The sequence below is a fragment of the Apodemus sylvaticus genome, chromosome 6 (assembly GCF_947179515.1).
Source record: "Apodemus sylvaticus chromosome 6, mApoSyl1.1, whole genome shotgun sequence".
Taxonomy (NCBI): domain Eukaryota; kingdom Metazoa; phylum Chordata; class Mammalia; order Rodentia; family Muridae; genus Apodemus; species Apodemus sylvaticus.
The window spans coordinates 34,040,802-34,062,904 of record NC_067477.1 but is presented as its reverse complement, the minus strand read 5'-3'; the positions used below and the strand labels follow the sequence as shown (position 1 = coordinate 34,062,904).

The window sequence follows — 22,103 nt, the reverse complement described above, 5'->3', positions numbered from 1 at the left end:
AACATCCAAATAGGTGACTTCAGGACTATCTTTCTCTTTTGTATTTAGTGCCCAACTCTCCATTGCTAAGTCACTTGTTCAGACATCTGGCATATTAGGAAAATCCTGGGCAAGTATTGTCTTGCATGATCCCTAGTAGTCCTAACATGAAAATACAAGTAAGAGTGTGTTTTTTTGGATTTTTTTTTTGTTTTTTGTTTTGTTTTGTTGTTTTTTTGTTTTTCGTTTGTTTGTTTTGCACAGAATACTCTCTGTTTTACTTCCCATGAAATAAGAGCTCTGAGGTTCACACTTCTCTTTCTACTATTAGGGGCATCCCACCTTATGATATTATAACATGACTTTGCTGGGTTACATTCATGGTTATCCTATGGTGCATGGGCCCGAGGTAGCTGGTTGCATGTATTTGATAGTCTCCGTAATTATGACTCTGAGTAAAGTTCTAAGTCCAGGTTAAGCCATCAGATCTTCCTAGACATCTGCCAATAACGTGACACTCTTCCTTTAGAAGGAGAGTATCTGTTTCTGTCTGGATTCTTATTATTTTTATTGGTTAATTGTGTTTTATTCCTCTGGGTCTATAGGGAGGGTATAAACCATATATAAGCCAATATGAAATTTATGATTATTTTCTTACTATGCAAAATATTTCAATGCTACAGCAAAAGTGAAATAAAGTAGCTCATGACAGTGGCTACCATTTTCTCATTGTTTTCTTTTGTACCGGCAGTTCACATATATTATTTTTTCTTGACCTATGGAAATACGACTAAGGCTCCAATTCTAAACTGAGGTTTTCCTGACATCAGTTTGTGTTTTTCATATCACAATATCTTATTATGTATGGATCTCAATTAGACATATAACTCACATTTTATCCAAATAAAGCAACACATTTCTTCTCCCTTTAATCTTAGATAAAGCAAGCTGATTATAAACCTTTTCATTTATAACCCACCATTGTCAGCAATATAAAGGCCTCCTGGGCTTTATTTAATTATTCTGCCTTATTATTAATCATAATACCTTATATTTTCCTTCCCCAGCGATATACATTATAATAGTACAGAGTATATATGTCTATTTAAATATGCATGTTTTCTTTTTTTAAAAATTGAGTCATATGGTTTTGTTGTTATATATTTAACATGTCTATTTAAAATATTGTGTGATGTATTTTAGTACAATTCTTAATTTCCATTCAACACTGAACTTGTAAGATATTTCCTTGTTATTTGTAGTTTCATTCAGCATATTCCTTGGACCTGCAGAACATTTCATTTGTACAGCTCCTGGGTATTTCTTGCTTCCCTCAATGAAGCCTTCTTCTCCAGGTTCACTGTTATCAGTAGGGTGATTCATGACCCCAAGCCAGAATTTCTCAGGGCTACATTAGCAAGACCTGTGTTGCTAGGTTATAGGGTGCATGCTTGCTCAATTATTTCAGATACTTCCAGATTGCTTTCCAGAAGGACTGTGCCAGCTTAGCTCCCACCAGCCAGGCACAAGGAAGTGGTGCAAACTGTCCTCATCCTTGACAGTGCTTGACATTATCTAGCTTGTAATCACTGCCATTTGATATATCTAGAAGTATACTTTGTAAAGGTCTCCAACAAGTTTGGAAAGAGCTTACTTGATCTTGCATGTCCCTCTGAGGCAGCTCAGGATAAGATGATGCTATTGTGGCTCCAGGGGCAGGGAAGTGGGAGGGTTTCCTTTGTACCCTCTACACAATGGTCCTCTGTGTCTCCTATGATGCTGCAGCGCCTTGTGCAATGGTTGGCTGTGTACTTGTCTCCAGTGAGCACCATATGGATTGCACACTGTAGCATTTTCTGTATGCCTACATTGGTTCATTTGGAGAAAGACCCAGTTTTTTCTGATATGAGTTGTCTGGATGGTTTTTAGAAGGTTCTTCCTGACAATCAGAGGTCACTGGCTGTAAAAGAAAGGGTTCAGAGCTAGGAAGAGAAAGGCACAATTGAGCCTTTTCTTTTCTGCTAGAGCGATTCAATGCTTTTGCTTCTCTTAGCTACTGTCTTTCTACTTTAGACAGAGTTATTTTTATTAGGATAGTTATTCCATATCAAAATGCTACAGCCAAATCAGATTTGTAAACACACAGACTTTTCTTCACCACTGAATTGATGCCTGAAAGTTATGTCAGGTTATTGATTTGTTGTCTTCACTGGTAACCTCCTGCCTGGGCCTGAGGAAGGAATTCCCAGAGACAGTAAATATGTGCTTCTCAACAAAGGACTCAGGTCCTAACCTTGCTAGGCAGAGTGGTTGATGAATTTCGTAATGCATGAGTGTTTATTTAGCAAACAGAAACACTTCTAATTAAATCGTTGTTGAAGATACAAAAGTGTAACCTTTCTCTCAGAGCTGGTATCTTTCTGGTCCATAGACCTCTGGGGTAATATCTGCTGCAAGGATTGTTTAGAGGGGCCATCTTTATTAACCATTCAGATTAATATCAGAAACAAAACTGATATTTCATTTCTGATGAAAAATTTGGCATCTTTACCCAAACCTATTCCCCTTCATTTAACCAAAATGAATAGAATAAAGACAGATGTGGAGACATTTGCTTGGCAATCTGTGGTGGTAGAGTCTTCAAGGTAATTTCCAAGAGGAAACTCTGTACCATTTATAGCTTTAAGATGGAGACAATTCTTACAGCTCTTTCCCATCACTCATAATCTGAAATTCAACTGCAACAGTTCCAGGTTCTCATTTAGACACCTCAGATTAGGGAAGATTAGATACATTCAATGCATATATTTTTCAGCATGTTTTTCTCTTTGTGATTATTGTATTATTTGATTTTGGATAGGTTACATTGCAAGTAACAAGTTAAGTCCCAAATCTTGTCTTAAAGCAATAAGTTTTCACTCACTACATGTTTAATGTGAGTAACCATAGACCTATGATGATCATAGATGTCCAGTGACTAGATAATGAGAAGATCCACTGTGTTTTGATATGACCTTCTCAGCAGGGCTTTTTAGGGTTTACTTAAAGCTGAGAAAAGAGAACAAGAAAACTTTCCTTCAATGTTTCCATCATTTTCATCGGCCAAAACAATAACTTTTTTTTATTATGAAGTATTAGCAAACTGGTCCTTCCAGAAATAATGGAACATTTGGACTAACAGAGATTATTAGTAAAACTCTACCATTAGAAAAATGATGGCAGCCTTGATTCATACCATATCCAAGTAGCATCATATACACACATTTGAAGAAAATAAAACTGTAGGTTCTTATATAAGTATCTTATAGTAAACTTGGGTTCAGATTCAGACTATACAACTGAGAGTTTTATAGGGTTCATGAAGAGGAACAGGTGGGTAACTAAGATGGGACCACTTATCTGTCAAGTGAACAGCTGTGTTTTATAGAATGTTATTTCTGAAATGATGTGAATTTCAACTTTATGGCATCCTGAACACTCACCCAAAAGCAATTCTAATTTTTCACTGCCCTTTCTTACAGTAATTACTAAGACAAGAATAGCCTCCCCTGTGTGGTCACATCAGCATAGAACTCAGATGTTTTTGTCTCCCTTGCTTTGAATTCTTTATGTTGATGAGTGACATTTCATTAGCTTTTCTGACAATCATGTTTATATTTTTGGTTCACGTTGAGCCTCATGATGGTTCCTGTAATACAAGGAGACATGCGCATTTAAAGAAGGGTAGTAGTCTTTAGACTGTGCTATATAATGTATTGTCCTGTGATGGCTGAAGCTAAAATTATACCCAAAACATAATCCACACATCAAATGAGGTACAAGAAGAATGGAGGAGTGGCCCCTGGTTCTGGAAAGACTCAGTGTAGCAGTATAAGGAAAAACCAGAACAGGGAAGTGGGAAGGGGTGGGTGGGATAATAGGGGGAGGGAAGGAGGCTTATGTGAATTTCGGGGAGTGGGAGACCAGAAAAGGGGAAATCATTTGAAATGTAAATAAAAAATATATCGAATGAAAAAAAATTCTCCATGCAATGTTTTCTTTTGCAGCGTATCCCCGACATTTTTGCAATAAGACCAGGAGATATAATAAATACTCCCCAAGGTGTGTGTGTGTGTGTGTGTCCTTTTGATTCTAGATAAGGCTATTGTGGCTTTTACCAACGGAATATATTACTTTAATACTAAGGATATTTTATGGCTAGTCCTTCACTGGCCTGCCAGCTTCTACTTTCTGATTCTCAGAAGTCAATTGCCATGTCAGTTGATGACTGCTAAAAGGTTACCATGCTTCAAGAATCCCAAGCTTGTTGGACAACCCTCTAGTAATGAGATGCAACGAGAAGTAGGGAAGTGAAGGAGATCTGAGGCAAGTGGGTAGAAAAGTAATCTCACACATCCTGCCCAATGGAGGTCTCACTTGACACTAGCCTTCTTGTATTTGGCTTTAACTTGAGAAACCCCAAACTTAAACTATCCAACTGACCAACCAGTTACAGAACCATTGTTTTAAGCACTAAGCTTTGGAATAATGCACAATGAACAACAGATGAGCAAAATAGAATTTTTTTTAATGAGGAGCAAATCTCTAGGAATGTGCTTTTTAAATTTTTTATTATTTGTCAGTTTTAATCATTTCAATAATGAATTAGTCATTTTTGATCCCTCTCTTATCTCTCTTCTCCTCTCTAGGACCCTTCTCAACAAGTCTCATCATTCAATTCCTGCTTTCCTGTTTTATTTAGAGTTGTTTTTTTGTTTTTCCTGATCTTGAGTGGCAGGAAATGAACTGGAAGAAAGTGCAGCTTCCCAGTGGCTACACTACTGAAGAAAACAACACCCCTTCTCCAACAATCATTGATTGGCAGTACTCCCTCAGGGAGGGATGAGGCAGGTTCTTGAGTCATTTCATCTAGCATAGAACATGAAAATTATTTGACTTTATATCCTAAGTCACTTTTACATCTGAATGGTTCTGTAAGAAATTACCTTATCTTTTATTTGGTCCTGAGAAAGTTTCCTGGGTCACATTTTTAATCTGAATGTAACTCTTCAGGTTACATTTTATAACAATGTTCTTCATGTTACTTTGATGGTATATGTGCCCACTTCTTACTTAGTTCAACTTTTTATTGGCTAGAAAGATGGAAATGAAAAAGATTTCTGTTTTCAAAAACATCAAGTACTGACTCCTATACTTTCTTTACATTTCATTGAAGATCAGGGTACTTTCTTTTTTCTTATCTCTTCTCTATTCAAACTTCATAATCAAGAGATGAATTAGTTAGCATTTTAGATAATCTACCTGGAGATTTTCTTAGCCAGCTTCACCAGCATGCAGTGTAGATTTCAAGATTCATGCCACTGCATGTGACAGTCTTCTAACTTCTTTCAACTTGATAGCACATGCCATCTTTTCTTTGGACTCTAGTAATGATTTCATCACTGTAACTCTAGGTTTTACTCTCCTGTTCATTGACGGGTTCTTCAGTTTCTCTTTTGGCCTGATTCTATGACCAGACAACAAACTTTGGATTTCTGTTTGGCAGCATTCTACTTTTAAAAGTTATTCATGCTGAGGTTTTTTATTTACTTGGAGTTGGTGTTTTTTCAGGGTGGGTGATATGCTTATAACGTCATTCAAGAACATGTGAGTATCCAGTTTCCCTAGCACCATTTGTTGAAGAAGTTATCTTTTCTCTAGTGTATGCTTTGGTACCTTTCTCCAATATCAGCTGGCTATAGTTATGTGCACCTGTGTTTGGGTCTTCTGTCTTGTTGCATTTGTCTACATATCTTTGGTTAAGTACCATGTAGCTTTTAGCACCATTCCTCTGCAATATAGCTTGAAATCTGATATAATAATCTTTCCAGTATTCTTCTTTTGATCCTACGTACTTTGGATATCCAGGATCTTCTGTGATTCTATATGAGTATCAGGATATTTTTTATAATTCTGTAAAGATTATTTCCTGTTGATTTTTATTGGGATTATATTGAATCTGTAAATTTCCTTTGGTGGGATAATCATTTTCACAATATTAATTATATCAATCCATGAGTGAGTGTAGGAGGTCTTTCCATCTTCTAGTATCTTTCTCAGTCTCTTTTTTTCATAGTTATAAAAATTTTCATTGTAAATCTTTCAAGCTCCTTGGTTAGGTTTATTCCTAAATATTTTCGAGGCTATTGTGAATGAGAACATTTCCATGATCTCCTTTTCAACATGTTTATGATTGGTATATAGAAGGGTTACTGCTTAAATATACTTATTTACTTAAGAACACATATTATAATATATGAGTGTATGCACAATATATATAAATAGTCTAAGGCACCTTGTTCTCATATATGATTGACAAGTGGTAAAAGAATTAGCTGGAAAGAACCTTTACATGGCCCCTCAAGTAGCCCCTAGTGCTACCACATTGTTGCTAGATGCTAAGAGGAGTAAACATGACAAAGGGCATTCTTATAAATACAAATAGAAACTATGAGACATTTTATAATCTAGTTTCAGAGATCCCTCAATTCTACTATATTGTGTGAGTCACAAGGAAGTCATGAGGTTGTCTTTTGAGTACAGTAGGAATTGTTACTCGAAGGCAGCCTCTTTCTAAATCAGAACCACATAACCTAAATAGATAGACATATATATGCTAGAAGCAGATTTAATGAAGTGTATTGAATTTTAACTGCTCTGGTTTTATTATTTGCCAGCAAGTTATCTCTGTTCTAAAGCTCAGAGCAAAGGTTATGAAGGGGTGTTTGGGGGTTAGAGAGAAAACTCAGTGAAGTCCTAGCTGTATTACCCAAGGACTTGAATTTAAGTCCTAGAACCCATATCAGGTGACTGGCATGGTGGAACACGCAACTATTCCAGGACTCTGAAGGTAGAGATGGTTACAACCATGGGACTTACTGGCCCATTGGCCTGGCCTGATCAATGAGTCCCAAGTCTCAGTGGGAGCAAACCCAGGTCCTTATCTCAAAAACCAAAGTGGTTGTTTCCTGGGGAATGGCCTGAGAGGTTGACCCCTGAGCATATTTACATGCATATCCATAAGCACATGCACATTCATAAACAAATAAACAAATTCATATGTAAACATACAAATTCATATGCAAACACACATGCAAATGGGTATAAAGTGCATGGACACACACACGGTTTTGTTTGTTTGATTTTTTTTAAACCATTCTCTAGATCCATCCCTTGAGAAGTAACTATATTCCAGTATCAATGAACAAGGCTTGCTAGGTATCAAGCCTAGGTAATGTGCTTTAATTTCTTGACATGTTTCCTCTCCAGTAGCATAAAATGGGAGTTACTAAGATACATTGACAGATCTTTTTCCTTTCCTTTCTTGTCTGGCCCATCTGACTTCACAGAATTATTGCCTTGTCCAGCAATAAGACCCCAGAATTTTGCGAAGAATACATAAGAGCAAAGAGAACTAGAATGAGTGCCTTCTCTTTCATCTGCAGTCTTCGCAGTACCAATAGGGAGAGTGCTAACAGAGTTCTGGTCTCTGTAGGTCCTAGACTGTGGGCAGGTACTAGTACTGAGTGGGGTCTCTGTAGGTCCTAGACTGTGGGCAGGTACTAGTACTGAGTGGGCGTGGCTACAGGCCCCTGAGTCTCACCTGTGTGGGCTGGGGCTCAGGGGCTGAGAGGAGGAAGCTGAGCTGCAGGGCATGTCCATCTGTGAAAATGGCTTTTACCCTTGAGGCAGCTACAGCAATATTTCATATCTTCCATGGTGTCTCCTACCTTAAATGTCAGTCTTGGCAGGCGCCTTATCTCCTGTAGCACATTTCAATTAGGTATTCCAAATCATACTTCTTTCTTTTGGGACAAATATGCCAGAGGTGATACTGTTGCTGTAGCATTTTTAAATGCTCGTGGGGGAAAAAGACCTTGTGAACATCAGCTTCCTTCTTCTAATAAGACCAATCATCATGGGTGAGGACATCAATTCTGGCTCTGAGGATAGTAACTGGAGGACTTGAGTGGTTAACCTTGGTCTCTACTCCTTTTGCTTGCCTTACTCCTGTGTTTGCCTGCCAGGGACAGTTGTGACATTTGTCAAAAGCAACCTCAATGTCTTCATTTGGAGGTTCCTGATTGACTTCCAGAAAGTCTACTTTTTGTGTCCAGACACTGGGTTTCTTACTCCACTCAATACCTGGCTCTCTCTCTGGTTTGAGGAATGTGTTTACTTTTCTTCCCACTTTATTTTATATAGCTCTCCTTATTTCTCCCCCATGGGCACATCTTCAGCTTTCTATGGTGCACCACCACCTCACTTCTAGGAGACAGCTGGTTGAGAAATTCATGAAGCTGTTGGCTCTTCCTTGTGGTTGAGTTCTAGTTGCTTTGCCTGGTGTTCGGGGTCTTTCAGTCTGTAGTGCATTCCTCAGTCCCCCTCCTATTGTCCTCGTTCAATGGACTGTAGTTTTCATTGTTTCTCCAGTAGACTTTGGGTATTTCTCTGACCAATAACGCCTGGGTCTACTATTGTACTTGGTGTATATAGATGGTGGGAGGAGCCAATCTGTGCCAACAACCTCTGTATTTAGAATCCTTCTGCTGGATCTCTTCTTTAGAATTCTAATTATATCCTATTTTTTTATAAGCCTTCTCTGATCAACATAATATCCAGGACTTTGTCTTGCTAGAGGTCTAAGATACTTATTAACAGTACTCATTCAGTGCTTGATGCTGTCTTATGCTGTTTTGTATGTTGTGCACTAGAGAGATTATAAGCACCTTACGGCAGTGCAGATGATGCCTTGTGCTCATTGCATCTACCCTTCAATTCTAAGATGACCCTTTGAATGTAACAGAGCCTTAGTTAACATTCAGTGATTAAGTACATCAAGCAAGCCTTAAGTTAACATTCATTGGTCAAGTACAACACTAAGGAGCATGCCTTGTGTTGCTGCTATTCTGCTCAGTTCAGAAATCAACTTGCCTAAATTCATTTTTAATTTTCCTCTAGAATTTCTTGGAGTTGTAGGCTTCCCTTCTGGCTTGCCACTAAAACTGATTGCTTTAGAAGAGCTTGTTCCTAGTGTGAAAGAATTTTGAAAGCATCTAAACATTGCCTCAGCTAGTGCTTGGACAATTAAATCCTTAGTGATCAGTGTGAAAGAAATTGGACTGTTAGGTTGTACTTTAGAGCTGACAGTGGTAGTGTACAGCTGTTGAAACCCAGAAAACTCCCAGTTTTGTCACTACTATTTATTTGTGATAATACCTGTGCCTTGGTTTATTTATCTGTGGAATGGGTCTAATATTGAGTCATGGTGATGTTCTGCTGTGATACAAAATGTGAGAGGATAGATATTATAAAACACTATGTACATGCCAATAATGAAGTTTACAGCACCTCTGGAGATGATTGTGATAGGGGCTTGGTTCTTCCCGTGGAGGTTCTCCCCATGGAGGTATGGAGCCCAGAGCTCTGGGCATCATGATAGATTCACTGAGAAATTTGGGGTTTATCATAGCCTCAACTGTGACCTATAGATAGATGAAAACTGAAAAAAGGATTATAGCCCAGCGATAAAGGATTATAGTTCAGCATCAGTAATTATGTCAAGTAAAATGGGCTGTGGGATACATGACAAACATTAGACCCTGGGTATGCATTTCAGCAGATTCTATTGCTTCAGCATCCGGAACAGCTTCCACTCACCTATTTCTTGATCGATTGCCTTTATTTGTCTAAAGCAATCTCAGCATCCCATGCTAAGCCTGCTGTCCCCAAAAGCACATATTGAAAGCCTGATTCTTTGACTGGTCTGACATTGCTGCTGGTTTTGGCTAATGCCCAGGAAAAGATCATTCACTGAGTGGACCCTCCATAGTGCCATCTCTGCATAAAGAGCTGGGGGAACTGATAGAGGGAGCAGTTACCTTTTGCTCAAAGTTGGATCTTTTCTCGTCTTTCTCTTTCTCTTCCAGTTTTCCATGGGGCGTCAGCAGCTGAGTAAGGGAAAGCTAAGAGGTTTAAATGTGCTTTTGCTCCACGGGTCAGATTAATAACCCAAAGCCTTTCACACTGGCAGGTCAGGGTGAGGCCGTCCAGCCAGAAAGCACTAGGTTATGGGGGCAGTGGCTGGAAAGCCAGATCGTACCAGAGGTGACAGCTGACAACACATGATGAAGTGGCAAACCCGGTCTGCTGCCTGCCAGCCCCCACCCTCTCGCCTTCTGCCTCTGTCCTCTCATTTTGAGATGGCTGCACCATGCTCCAGCCTCTGGCAGCTGCTGCCCTCTGCTGGGAAGAAAGTCTCACTTGGCGCGGATGGATGTGTGGAGCTACATACATCCTGGGAAACCAGCCTTAGGGCACAAGTCACACGCTGCTGAAAACATGGGAATCAATCAAAGGGAGAATGCAGAGAATCCATAAGCCCCTTGTATCAAAGTGGTCTCAACTAGTCACAGATTTTTGGAATGTAGCAATTATGGATTCATTGCTTGGATCCTTCATATTTTCTGTCTGAGTGGAATGTCTCCCGGGAATGTGATTTGTTCTTCTTCATTACCTGGCTTGGGCATTGTATAATGAGACCCTCCATAGATGACCCTTAAACATCACTGGTGGTTTTGATAAATGAGTTACTTAGGCATAACTTTTTCTTGAGAGAAGATGACAGTGGGAAATAGAATCTTGAGGGGGCTGTAGAGTGGTAGGTTTGATAGTCTTGTGATTCAAAGAACTCTTGACAAAGTGAGGGTTCTCAGTGGCCAAGAGGGAGCAGAACAAGGAAAACTAGAGCCAGATGGGAAGGCATGGAGGAAGCAGGACTGACAGTGTAGGTAATGAATTGACTTATTAGTTCACAGCTTCCCTAAGAGTTGCTCATGTCAATGGATTGCACTCAGCTGACTTGGACAGGAGAATCCCTGTTTTCAGCTTGGCAGCAAGGTGACCTTGGTCATTGCTGTTTCTTCATAATAGAATATAGCATAGCCAGACACTATGACCTCACTGACCACACAGCAATTCTACTTGAGGGTTTTATTTTTGTTCCATTGCCTTCTGCCAAGTCTGTGTTACAGCAAATGGGGCTCTCCTGGCCAGCAAGTGTCTCCTAGTGATGTGTGTAAACAGTACCAGTCAGGAAATAGGTTTCCTGTTCTTAATGGGCTTGTTCAATCTCTTATTGAGTGGGGCCCAAAAAGATGTATTATAAATAATAAGAGTGGTAGCAAGCATTATTTGCTTGGAGGCCCTTTGGCTCAGGAATGAGTATAGAATGATGCTAGGACCAGTAGTCAGGAAGGTATTGCAGGTTATCTTTGTGGCCTGCAGAATCCCCGTTCTCCTTCTGCATTCTTCCCACCATCCTCAAGGTTCCCCTTGTATCCCTTTCTTCTGAGATTTAAACTATCCTACTATCTCATTAGATAGAAGGACTAACTTTTTGTTCTTTTTATTTTAATTAAGCCTGAAAGTCATAGACAAGGTTCTAAAGTAAAATTCTGGTGTGAGGTGACGACTGTAGAGAGTAAGGGAGTGTGGGTGACACTTAGAAGTGGGGCTTGTAGTTTTATTTCTACGATCATTGTGTCACCTAAACTTCAACATGGTGATAACAGATCACTGATGTGATAATCTGGGATATGGAGGGGTGATTGGGTGACAAGGGTGGATAACTCTGGATTATAAAAAGGCCAAGCTTGTTCCTTCTTCTGTATGAGATCCCAGCAATATGGTTGCATATGCAAACCATGAAGTCTGTCCAAAGGTGATATTGAATCTGCTGACATGTTAAGGCTGTGTTGAGGCTGAGGAACAGAAGAGAGTCTTTCTAACTATGCTAGTCATTTTCACAGATATTATGCAACTAAGAGGAACTTGCACTTTGAATTTATGATTTTTTTTAAAAGTTTCTCAACAATGCAGCACCCTTTCTGGGTTTGTAGAGCTTACTTGGGTAAGCCTCACCGAGAAAGACTTTCATTTTGTTACTGAGCCCCAAAGCTTAGTTTCACATGAACTCAGAACCATTTGAATCAGTTTTGGTAGATGGAGGATGAATTTACTCTGGTGATTAGGGAGGTGGGCACCACCATTTTGGAGTTCAGCAAGGAGGTGGCAGAGAAACCATATCATGTTCATCTACTATGTCTATCCTTATGCCTTATCTCCATTCATCACACTGATATCTGTCTGTCTGTCTGTCTGTCATTGAGGGATATGGGAGGGGTATTTGGGATGGTGTCCTATGTCTCAAAGCTCCATTCAAACTCATTGTGTAGATGAGGATGACTTCAAACTTATCTTTTCACATTCATTTTTCCAAGTGCTGAGAGTTTAGGCATGCACCAACCATATCTGGTTTATGTGACACTGGGGTTTAAATCCATGGCATCATGATGAGATCCAATCCAAAGTCCTGTGTCTGGCTCTAGACTGGCATTTTGTAATTTGTGAATCTTCTCCAAGTGGGACTCAGGTTCTCTTTCATCACATGGTCTTAAGCTATGGACAGTGTTTAAATATAGATGCAGTAAAGCCACAAATCATGTTCTAGCTAACTGACCTCTGAATGCAACATGGGTTGAAGGATGAATGTTTTAAGGTAGACTGATACCTCTGGAGTAGATTGACATATCTGGAATAGACTGATGACACATCTGGTGATGGTGAGGGTAGAAATGAGAGAGGAAGGAATCTTTAGAAGGCAAATCTGGAAAAGACTAATGATAGTAGGCCCAATTTTCTAAGCTTAAAAGATAAGCATGGATCTGTGGTTTGCTATAGCCTGCTTTCTCTTTGCAGAGTGCACCTTTTCACTTTTTGTTTATTTGTTTTATGTCAAAGTTCGTGACCCCCCAAAAGGTCAGAGAACCAATATAATATGACCGAATTGTAATCAGATTGTGTATGAGTACATCTTTGCTGTAGTCTGTTTTACCATTTATCAGATGTCAGATACCTATGAGTATTTAGAAATATTGTTTTAAATGATCTTGCCAGGGGGAAAAGTTGACAGTATCTTTGGGAAATATTACATGCTCTTATATACACATATGCAAACACAAACCCCCAGCACCCACAGAGGGTACACATGGAAGCTTCCCAAAATTGGATGCATACCTTTGTTTTTAACTGCCCTGTATTACCTTTCTATATATCTTGCTCAGAGTTATTACCCACTAAGCCCTGTGACTTGAGGGGTTCCTAGTGAAGGGTTTTATATGCTGAATGCACCCCTACTCTGCTGAGGCTGTTCTTGCTCCCTGGTCTGTGTGCACTCAGAGGCCTGCCACCTTCATCTCTACTCTGAAAAAGATAGATCCGCGGAGCCTGCTATTTACATACCTCGCTTCTGCCTGCATTTTCAAAGCTCTTTGTTCAAGTGTCAGTACTGGTTTGTAAAACATGAACAGAGTTGGGGGGAAAAAAGTAATTACAGTTCCCATCTGGTGTTTCTGCTGACATGCTGTGGTGCTGCCTCACTGCCTCTCTTCCCTAGGCCTTCTCTCATTCTGTCTTCACAGTCTCAGATTCCTTTTCTCTCCACAGCCCCCTCAGCTCACCTACCCCCACTCTTCCCCTCTTGCTAGTGCTATGTGTCAGAGATGCAGAGCTATGGAAAGTCACTGACCTTCCCATGGCTGCTGTATCCCCAGCCTGAGATCTCCTTACCTCATTTAATGTATCAAGATGCCAGGATTTTGCACTGTCTAATCTGTTCAATTCCCAGAGCTCTCGGATACAAAATTCCCCAGAGCTCAATTCCCAGAGCTCAATGATACGAAATTCCCTTGGAGTAGTCCAGCATAGGACCACAGTATAGATTGATTGCATAGATCTCTGGTAGCTCTAGCCTAGGGTTATCCTAACTTCTACTTCTACAGTACGTGATTAACTATATCAGAACATGACTGTAAGTATGTCCATATCTTAGCTTTGCCCTCAGAAGACAGCTTTCTGGGAGTTGCCATCTCAGTATTGGTTGTGAGGATAGTCTAGGACAGTAACTCTTTTATTTGTAGTTTAAAGATAATATTTTAAAATTATTGTAGGTCTGTGAATGAAACTCAAGTTGGCATAACAATTGCCTAGCATTTCTGAAGCCCTTGATTTGATCCCAGTATTGGAAAAAAAAAGAAGAAAATTAGTATTTGTCATGGGGACCAACAGGCTAATTTTACTAAGGATCTGTTTTTTTCTTCTTTTCTTTGCTGCCTTATTAATCCTCATTCTCACTGTACATTAAAAAAGACAGCATAAAATGAAGGAAAGATTTTTTTCAACATAAAGGGAAATTCTTTCCTATGACTCATTCCCTGATGCTGGGAAAAAAATTGAATGGAGAGCCATGCACACGCTCAGCACATTTCTCTTCATACAACAGTTAATTTCCTTCTAGATTTCTTTCTTGGTAGAAACATTATGATTTTTTAATGATTGTAAGGATGATAATCAATACAATCATCAATAAGATGTTATTTGCTAAATAATAGTGGCTCATTTTATTAATAAGAGGGTGCTGTTGTCACCCTCTTCACAGGAGACATCTAGGGAAGCAGGTTGAGCAGATGGACTTGAGTAGATGTGACAAGTGTGAAGCTAAGGCTGACATTGAAGACAACCTCACACCCAGAATTTTCTTCTCTTCCAACTGTATTTGATATTTCTGCCACTAGGGCTTTGCCTCTCTGCTTCTTCCAAATTCTAGTAACAAGCACACAGCAGATTTTGAATACATGCTTATTGATTCTGTAAGGAACTATGTAAATAGATGTTGGTGAAAATTTCCAGACAGCGTGTCAGGAAGGAGTTACTAGACAAGAGGTAGCCACAGGATGGTAGTGTAATTAATAGACAGGTGGCAGTGGCAAGGGACAGAGTTGATGTTTTCAGCAAGCAAATATAACATTGGAGGTTAGCAATGAGCACATGAGTGAGCTTTAAAAATTGTCAGTTTACAGATCACTGATTAATTAAGATTCAAAACAATTATTGCATGAAGCAATGTGATAAAATCTGAGGCCAGTACATTTCTCCAATGATTCCCCCCAAGTCCCACACATGTAAAGTGACTTGTCCAGTTAGTACTAAACAAATACCTGACCTCTGTTAGAACCATGCTAGGTGATGGGTAAGACTGCAGCATATAAAGCAAAGGGCTTGTCATCACAAAGATTTTATTTCAGTGGTAAACGGTAGGAAATTTATATAATAAATAAATTATACAGGATTGTAAGCACTCAGAAGTGTGAGCTTGGGTGGTGAGAGTGATTTCGAATGTAGGTAGTGGAAGAAGACACAGGCAGATATACAGTCTGGTTGTAGCGTAGTGTTGCCGGGGCCTAAGCAAGTTGTTCTAGATGCCGGAAGGCTCACATGCTCCAAGTGCAACCTGACTTTGCATCCCAATTAACAGTGACGGGAGACTGCTTTAAAACAGGAAATAAGGTGCAAGGAAAGCAAACACTTGATAGTTGACCTGACATTCACTGTTGCCAGATTGGAAATGTACAATAAATGTCACTGATGGAGCAATATTCATGAAGCAAAAATGTCAGTTTTCAATTTGGCATGAGGATGGTTTGACATGTATTAGTTGAGCGGAGAATATTATCATAATTAATGCATTAATAATGTAGCTGTCCTTTTTCTCCTGATCCCAAGTTAAAAAGAAGGAAACAGGGAGAGAGAGAGGCAGGTGGAAGAACAGCCCTTGCTCTGATCAGACCTTTTCTACCACCCCATTTCTCCACCTTTGCCCTACAGTAGGTGTGGCATTGGATTCTGATTGATAGCGGTTTCTACCTCAATTGCTTATCTCTCCCAGTTCTTTCTTCATGTTTCTAAGAGCAAACCACTGGTTTTGTGTGTTTTGAGTTTTCTCATTCATTTTCACAGGCATGTTAAAATTCTTTCTGAAGATACATGTTTGTTCTAGTATATACAAAACTAAAACTGTAAAATTATTTATATGCTTACCTCTTAGAGAAAATGACCATTACCATGTTAGTGCTTATACTTTTGTTTCTTTGTATAATTATACATTATTTTTATTTACATTAAAAAGGAGATCAGTATATGTATATTTTGATGGTCAGTTTCATACATACTAATATTCATGATTCACACCTTAGTAAATATTTTTCTAAAATATCTAATAGTAGAATGGTATTTGAATAATACATATGTAACAGGAAATTGATAAGCTGTAATTAATAACTTCTTATTGTTACATAGGTTGTGCTTATGTATGTATACTATAATAATATTGTGATAAACACATTTGTAGCTAAATAGTCCTCCATTTTTATAGTAGTTTTTTAATATTAGATAAATTTTTACATATAGAGGTATTAAGAGTATTAGGTACCCAGTATAATATAACCCTTTAAACCAAAGCCCTGTTTGGTAAATTATAGCAATAAGCATTAATGCTTAGGTTATTGGAGATGGCCTGCTATGTGGCTCTGCTGAGCTTGCTTGCTTAGGCCTGATTTCATGCATTGGCATCAGCTGGCTGATTATTGGTTGATGGAGGCTAGCTTAGGACAATGGGGTTCAGTAGACTGACTCAATCTCTCTGTTTTCCATGCTCCATAAAGCCTTTTATTTATTTATTTTTTTTATTATTTTTTTTTGGCATGATCTCACGTCATTGGCAGAGGTGTGGACACAAGTTTTCCCTTGCCATGCCCATGAAGTCTATACTTCCATCACATTTATGGACAACACAAAGCAAGTCACATGACAACTCAGAGTTAATATCCTACACACATGTATAAGGTGGGACAAGGCTATATAGTAAGAATCATGGATTCAGGAAAGGATGAAAACTTGGAACTAATTATCAATTTTCTATAGTGGGTGGAAAGGCACCTTTATTGTCAAGGTCTATGATAGGTGTTTCCAGATTGTTCTCTAGAACACTTAAGTAAACACCAGTTTTCCAACTTTATTCTTTGTTTATTTACCATTTCTCTGTCCCTTTGGGATCATGAGTTTGAATTTCCACCATCCAAATTAAAAAACATACACACACATACACCAAACCTAGATGTGCCTGCATATACTTGTAATCTTAACATTGGGAGCAGAGATAGACAGGTCCTGGGGGCTCTCTAGACTGCCCTAACCAAATTAGCAAGCTTTTGACTTACTGACAACAGCAGGACAGCAATAGAGGAAAACATTTAGTATCTTCTCTGGCCTATGTACATTCATGATCAAGTACACTCTTACACTCATGAGCAAGCACAACACATACATGTCACACACACACATACACACACACACACGTACACGTACCCAGCAAAACAGGCCTATAGTTAGTCCTGGTTAGTCTCAAAATATTACAAATTTGAAGCCAGAAAAGACTTAGAATTAATTAATCTCATTTTTATAAGATATTAATCTGAAGACAGCTATTGGTGTGGGCATACATACAGATGAAGAAACAGATGTAGATGGGGATATACTGGGATAAAAATCCGGAATGAACTTACTATTATGTATTTTAGTGTATCTCTACATACACACACTATGGATGGATTTATCAACATCTTTAAGGTGTTGAAAATCATACAGAGTGTGAACACCAGAGAAGTTAAATGACTTTGCTTTATATTCTTCAGATATATAACATGAGAATGGTGACTAGGGCCCAGTGTTCCTGGCTTCCATTTTAGGGGTTTTTTGGTTTTGTTTTGTTTTGTTTTGTTTTGTTTTGTTTTGTTTTGTTTTGTTTTGAGAAAAAAATCTGTCAAGCAACTGAGGCCTCTGAGTCTCAGCTGTCTCTCCTTGGATTGTTAGTATCTAAACTGCATTGGCAACTTGGTTTGATATGACTTTACAAAAGTCCTATTATTGGTTCATAGGGCAATAAAGAATATTTTAAATAATGATTGTGTCATCAGCAGCTATGTGAATGTAGTGTAAATATACACATAAAGTCTATGTACATAAATTACCATGGAATTCAAACTTTGAGAAATTATTCAGGTAGATGGTGACTTTATCTGAAGTCACATTAAAGCTTTCAGGTAGATGCATCTTGAGTTTTGGGCATATAAGTTATGATAGGCATCTCATGGTTTCTACATAATTACATGAATTATCTAATATAATAAGCTCTGACGATTTAGAATAGAATCAGTTAAACATTTCAAGGACATCTAAATTGGTTAGATTGATTAAATGTCTTGCTATAAACCAGTTAACATACGTCACTATGATGGAGATTTTTTCACTAGGCTAATATTCAGTACAGCTGTTCTGAAAAACTGGGACTAGTTTTAGAAGCCAGCACACTAGCATCTGTTCATAGAAGCCCATGCAAATGAGTCTTTGATATGTTTGATATGTTTCTTGAGTCTTCTGTTTCCTATTTCCCTTTCACCCTGGCACTATTTCTAGGATACCAAAAAAAGAAAAGGCAGTAAACAATCCTCTAGAGAGTGGGGGTTGTCACAAGTGTTACCATGGTAATGGTGAAGCAAGAAACATATTTTGAAGAGGCACGACCTGCTGTACACCCAAAACATGTTGCAATCATTAATGTATTGTTCTGAGCAAAAGTCAAATGTTTAATTGAGACATTCAGGAGCTGGGAACATGTGGTTGAATTAGCACCTTTTGCCTAGAGCCAGCTTTCTGTGAGCTATCTTGGATTGAAAGGAAAACCTAGACTCAGAAATGGGCACAAATGAAGCTATAGAGAAGGCTTAGCAGTTAAGAGCATGCACTAGACTCATAGAAGACTCAAGTTTGGTTCCCAGAACCCATGTAAGACAGCTCACACCCAGTGATAACTCCAGCTCCAGAGGGTACTAGGTCCTCTTCTAGCTTGTGTGGGGTGTGGGTACTGGTATGCTTTTACATTCACATAAGCACACACACACACACACATACACTCACACTTACACAGAAATACACATGCACACACATACACATATTAGTAAGGAATTATAATCCCAACAATCCCATATAAAATACACACAGTCCAGGTATTTTATTTACAGCCATAAGCCTAGATTGGGCAGATAGAGCTATACTTTTTCCCCAGCTCTAAGTCTCTTGTTACTTGTTATTTCTCCTGGCCATGTGGTCCTGGTCCATGGTGGCTTTTTCCTCCTCTGTCTTCTTTTCTCCTCCCTCTCCATCTGTAACCCCCTCAATGGAACCTTCAATCCCACATTCCTTCACCCAGTCACAGTCTCTAGCTTTTTATTGACCGGTTAAATTTGGAAGAATATTCGCATGGCATCATTTTGAATATTTGAGGATTTTCTCATTTGGGGGCAACCATGAGGAACCAGTATTTAGCATTAGAATGCAAGCAGGATCAAATCAACTCACTATATTTTGTCCAAATAAAAAGGCTCTTTCTTTTATAGTAATAACAACAATTCATGAATAATATTTTTAAAAAATAAAGGAATAGGCACAAGGCAGGGGCAGAGAGACTGGAATCTGAGACTACCACATTAGAAGAGCATAAAGATGAGCCCCAAGTAAGTATTATCCTTCCATGGAGTATCCATGCAGTTTTTCATAGTACCCATGGCTTACAGAGGAGTACTGATCTGATGGCTGAGTTTATACAAGTGCAAACTACCAACCAATTACGGAATTCAAATGGAAACCTTTAGTCAACCAGAGAGGGTAGAAACATCCCATCACCAGATGGACTCAGGGGATTCCTACCTGATCAGCCCCAGGACTCAATACAACAATCAATGTCAGTACAATCCCCTCATGTTACAAGTGCATATATTCTCTTGATGACACATATACATCTGGACTCTACTTGAGTACCTTGGAGATGTTTGAAGACCATTGGCGAGTTTCATATGACGACAAAGTGCCCACTTAGAGGCCAAAGAAGCAAGTGTGTCACCAGAACATATTTTGATGAAGATGGTTTAGTACATATCTCCCTTGGGGCAACGTTTGTATTTCTACCATCCCCTGGTGCTTTGAAAGTCACCACCCCCATTTTTAATCTGTATCCAGATTTATACTTAATAATCCACATGTGTCAAAGGCAACTCTAAGATCCATATAGCAGTTATAGGGTAGGGAAAGGATGATGGGAACTTGTCAAAGAAGAGATAGAGATAAAGGACAGGTCAGCAAACTTTAGGCATGAGATCATCTCAGAGAAATTTTGTTGTAGGCTACCTCATCATTCATTTTAGGGTCAATTAAGAAAGTTCCAGAGTGCCAATCACAAACTGTGTTCTTTTGTTCCAACAAACTAGTAGATGCAAAGGTAGAAGTATTAAGTCTTCCCTAAATGGTTTAACTTTGCTAAGTTTCACCTCCACACCTTGTACCTTAACCCACAGTACTGGTTGGAAAATAACCTACTTGAGAAGCAGTTATGAGTGACGGCAGCAAGCATTTGTCAAAAAGTACTTCAGAATCACTCAGCTCCTCACTCAACCTTTCAGTGCCTGCTCCCTTCTCTAAAAGGAAACAGGAGGAATAGAACAATGTTTGTCTTACAGGCTTGTTGTGAGGATGCAATGAGTTAATGCCACAAAGACCAACATTGAATACAATGCCTGGCATATGCTCAGTGGTCCTGGAATGCTAGTTATTTTTGTTTGTCTGTTTTTGTTTTATTTTTGTTAACTGCCATACTCTCCCTAGATTGATAACTGTACCTTACAGGAGATGCTTTAGTAATTCATTTCTTGGTTGTTTCTGCCGCAAAGGAAGCCATTGGTCCTACTGACAGGTGTTGGGAGGTGGAGATGTGATGAGCACTTCTTAGGTGACCCCTGCCAGTTTCTCCAACTTGTTAGACTGCTCTGAAGGGCTGCACATTCATTAAACATTAGTTTTCATAACCATCTTCCACAGATTCCCCTTATCCTCAATTGAAATCAGACTCGTTTGTAATTGTTAACTTGCTACTTTTAGTTCTATAGTTGTCCACATTGGTGCTACATTTGGCTTTCTCGGGGTTCTCTCTCTCTCTCTCTCTCTCTCTCTCTCTCTCTCTCTCTCTCTCTCTCTCTCTCTCTCTCTCTCTCTCTCTCTCTCCCTCCCTCCCTCCCTCCCTCCTTCCCTCCCTCCCTCCCTCCTTCCAGTACAAAATCAGCTTTCTGACCTTTCATGAAGCCCCAGTGATCTAAAATTTGTAGCAGGTGATGCCTTCTTCACTCTTGGTTTCTTTTAGTGCTCAGCTTGGAGGTGTGACTCTTAGAAACATTTGTGGAAATGAATCTAGAATAGTACATTTCTTCTTCCTCTTCCAGTCCATTTCACTGAACAAATAGTTCATAACAGCAGCTCTGGCCTCAGTATGGAGATGGTAGCTATTTATGCCTGGTGTCCAGGCCCAGGCTGGCTGAAGGCTCAGTGACCTATTCATTCTCTTTGGGTTAAAGTTACCTGTCCATTACAGTAGAATGCTTTCAATCCCTTGTCCTTTTAAATGGAAAGAGTTATGTTTATCTTCCAGCACAATTACACTCTCGTGTCCTGTTCTATAGACATAAGAATAATATATTTATAGACTAGCACATATAGGCCATCTACTATATTCTGGATGCGCCCACAAAGAAGGTGTCTTGCATAAGTTTTCACCGAGCTTGAGAATTCAATATAATTTACTCCATTTTTAAACTTAAACAAACCAAAGCTAAGATAAGTACTTAAAGATAAAAACAATTACCAACTGGATTAAACCATCAGTATAACATAAACTTAATCTAAAATGGTTTTTGCTTTTACTTCATACTTCACAGCCTTTGTCACGCTGTAATAGAACTCAAGAGACGGGTAGATTCATAAACAATAGGCTGTTATTTCTCAGAGCATTGAAGGTTAAGCAGTCCAAGGTTAGTGCTGACAAGTTCATTGTCTTATTTGGGCCACTCTATTTCCAAGACAGTTACTTATGGCTGTCTCTTACAGACACATGGTAGAATAGGTGAAGGAACCATTCTTCATTCTCTTCAAACCTTGTACAGATTTGCTAGTCTCACTCATAAGTATTTTCCCTCCTTATTTCATCACCTCCTAAATGTCCCACTGCTTAACATTGTATAACACTGGCAATCAAGTTCCAACACCTAAATTTGGGGGAATATTTAGAATATAAAAAAGCTTTCTGCAGT

The 22,103-nt window shown here is 39.0% G+C and overlaps 1 protein-coding gene across 4 annotated transcripts in view; it reads left to right on the top strand.

Moving 5' to 3' along the window:
- Nucleotides 1-22,103, top strand: part of Nrxn3 (neurexin 3) — a 1,578,315-nt gene that overhangs the window by 321,571 nt on the left and 1,234,641 nt on the right. The window lies entirely within an intron of this gene.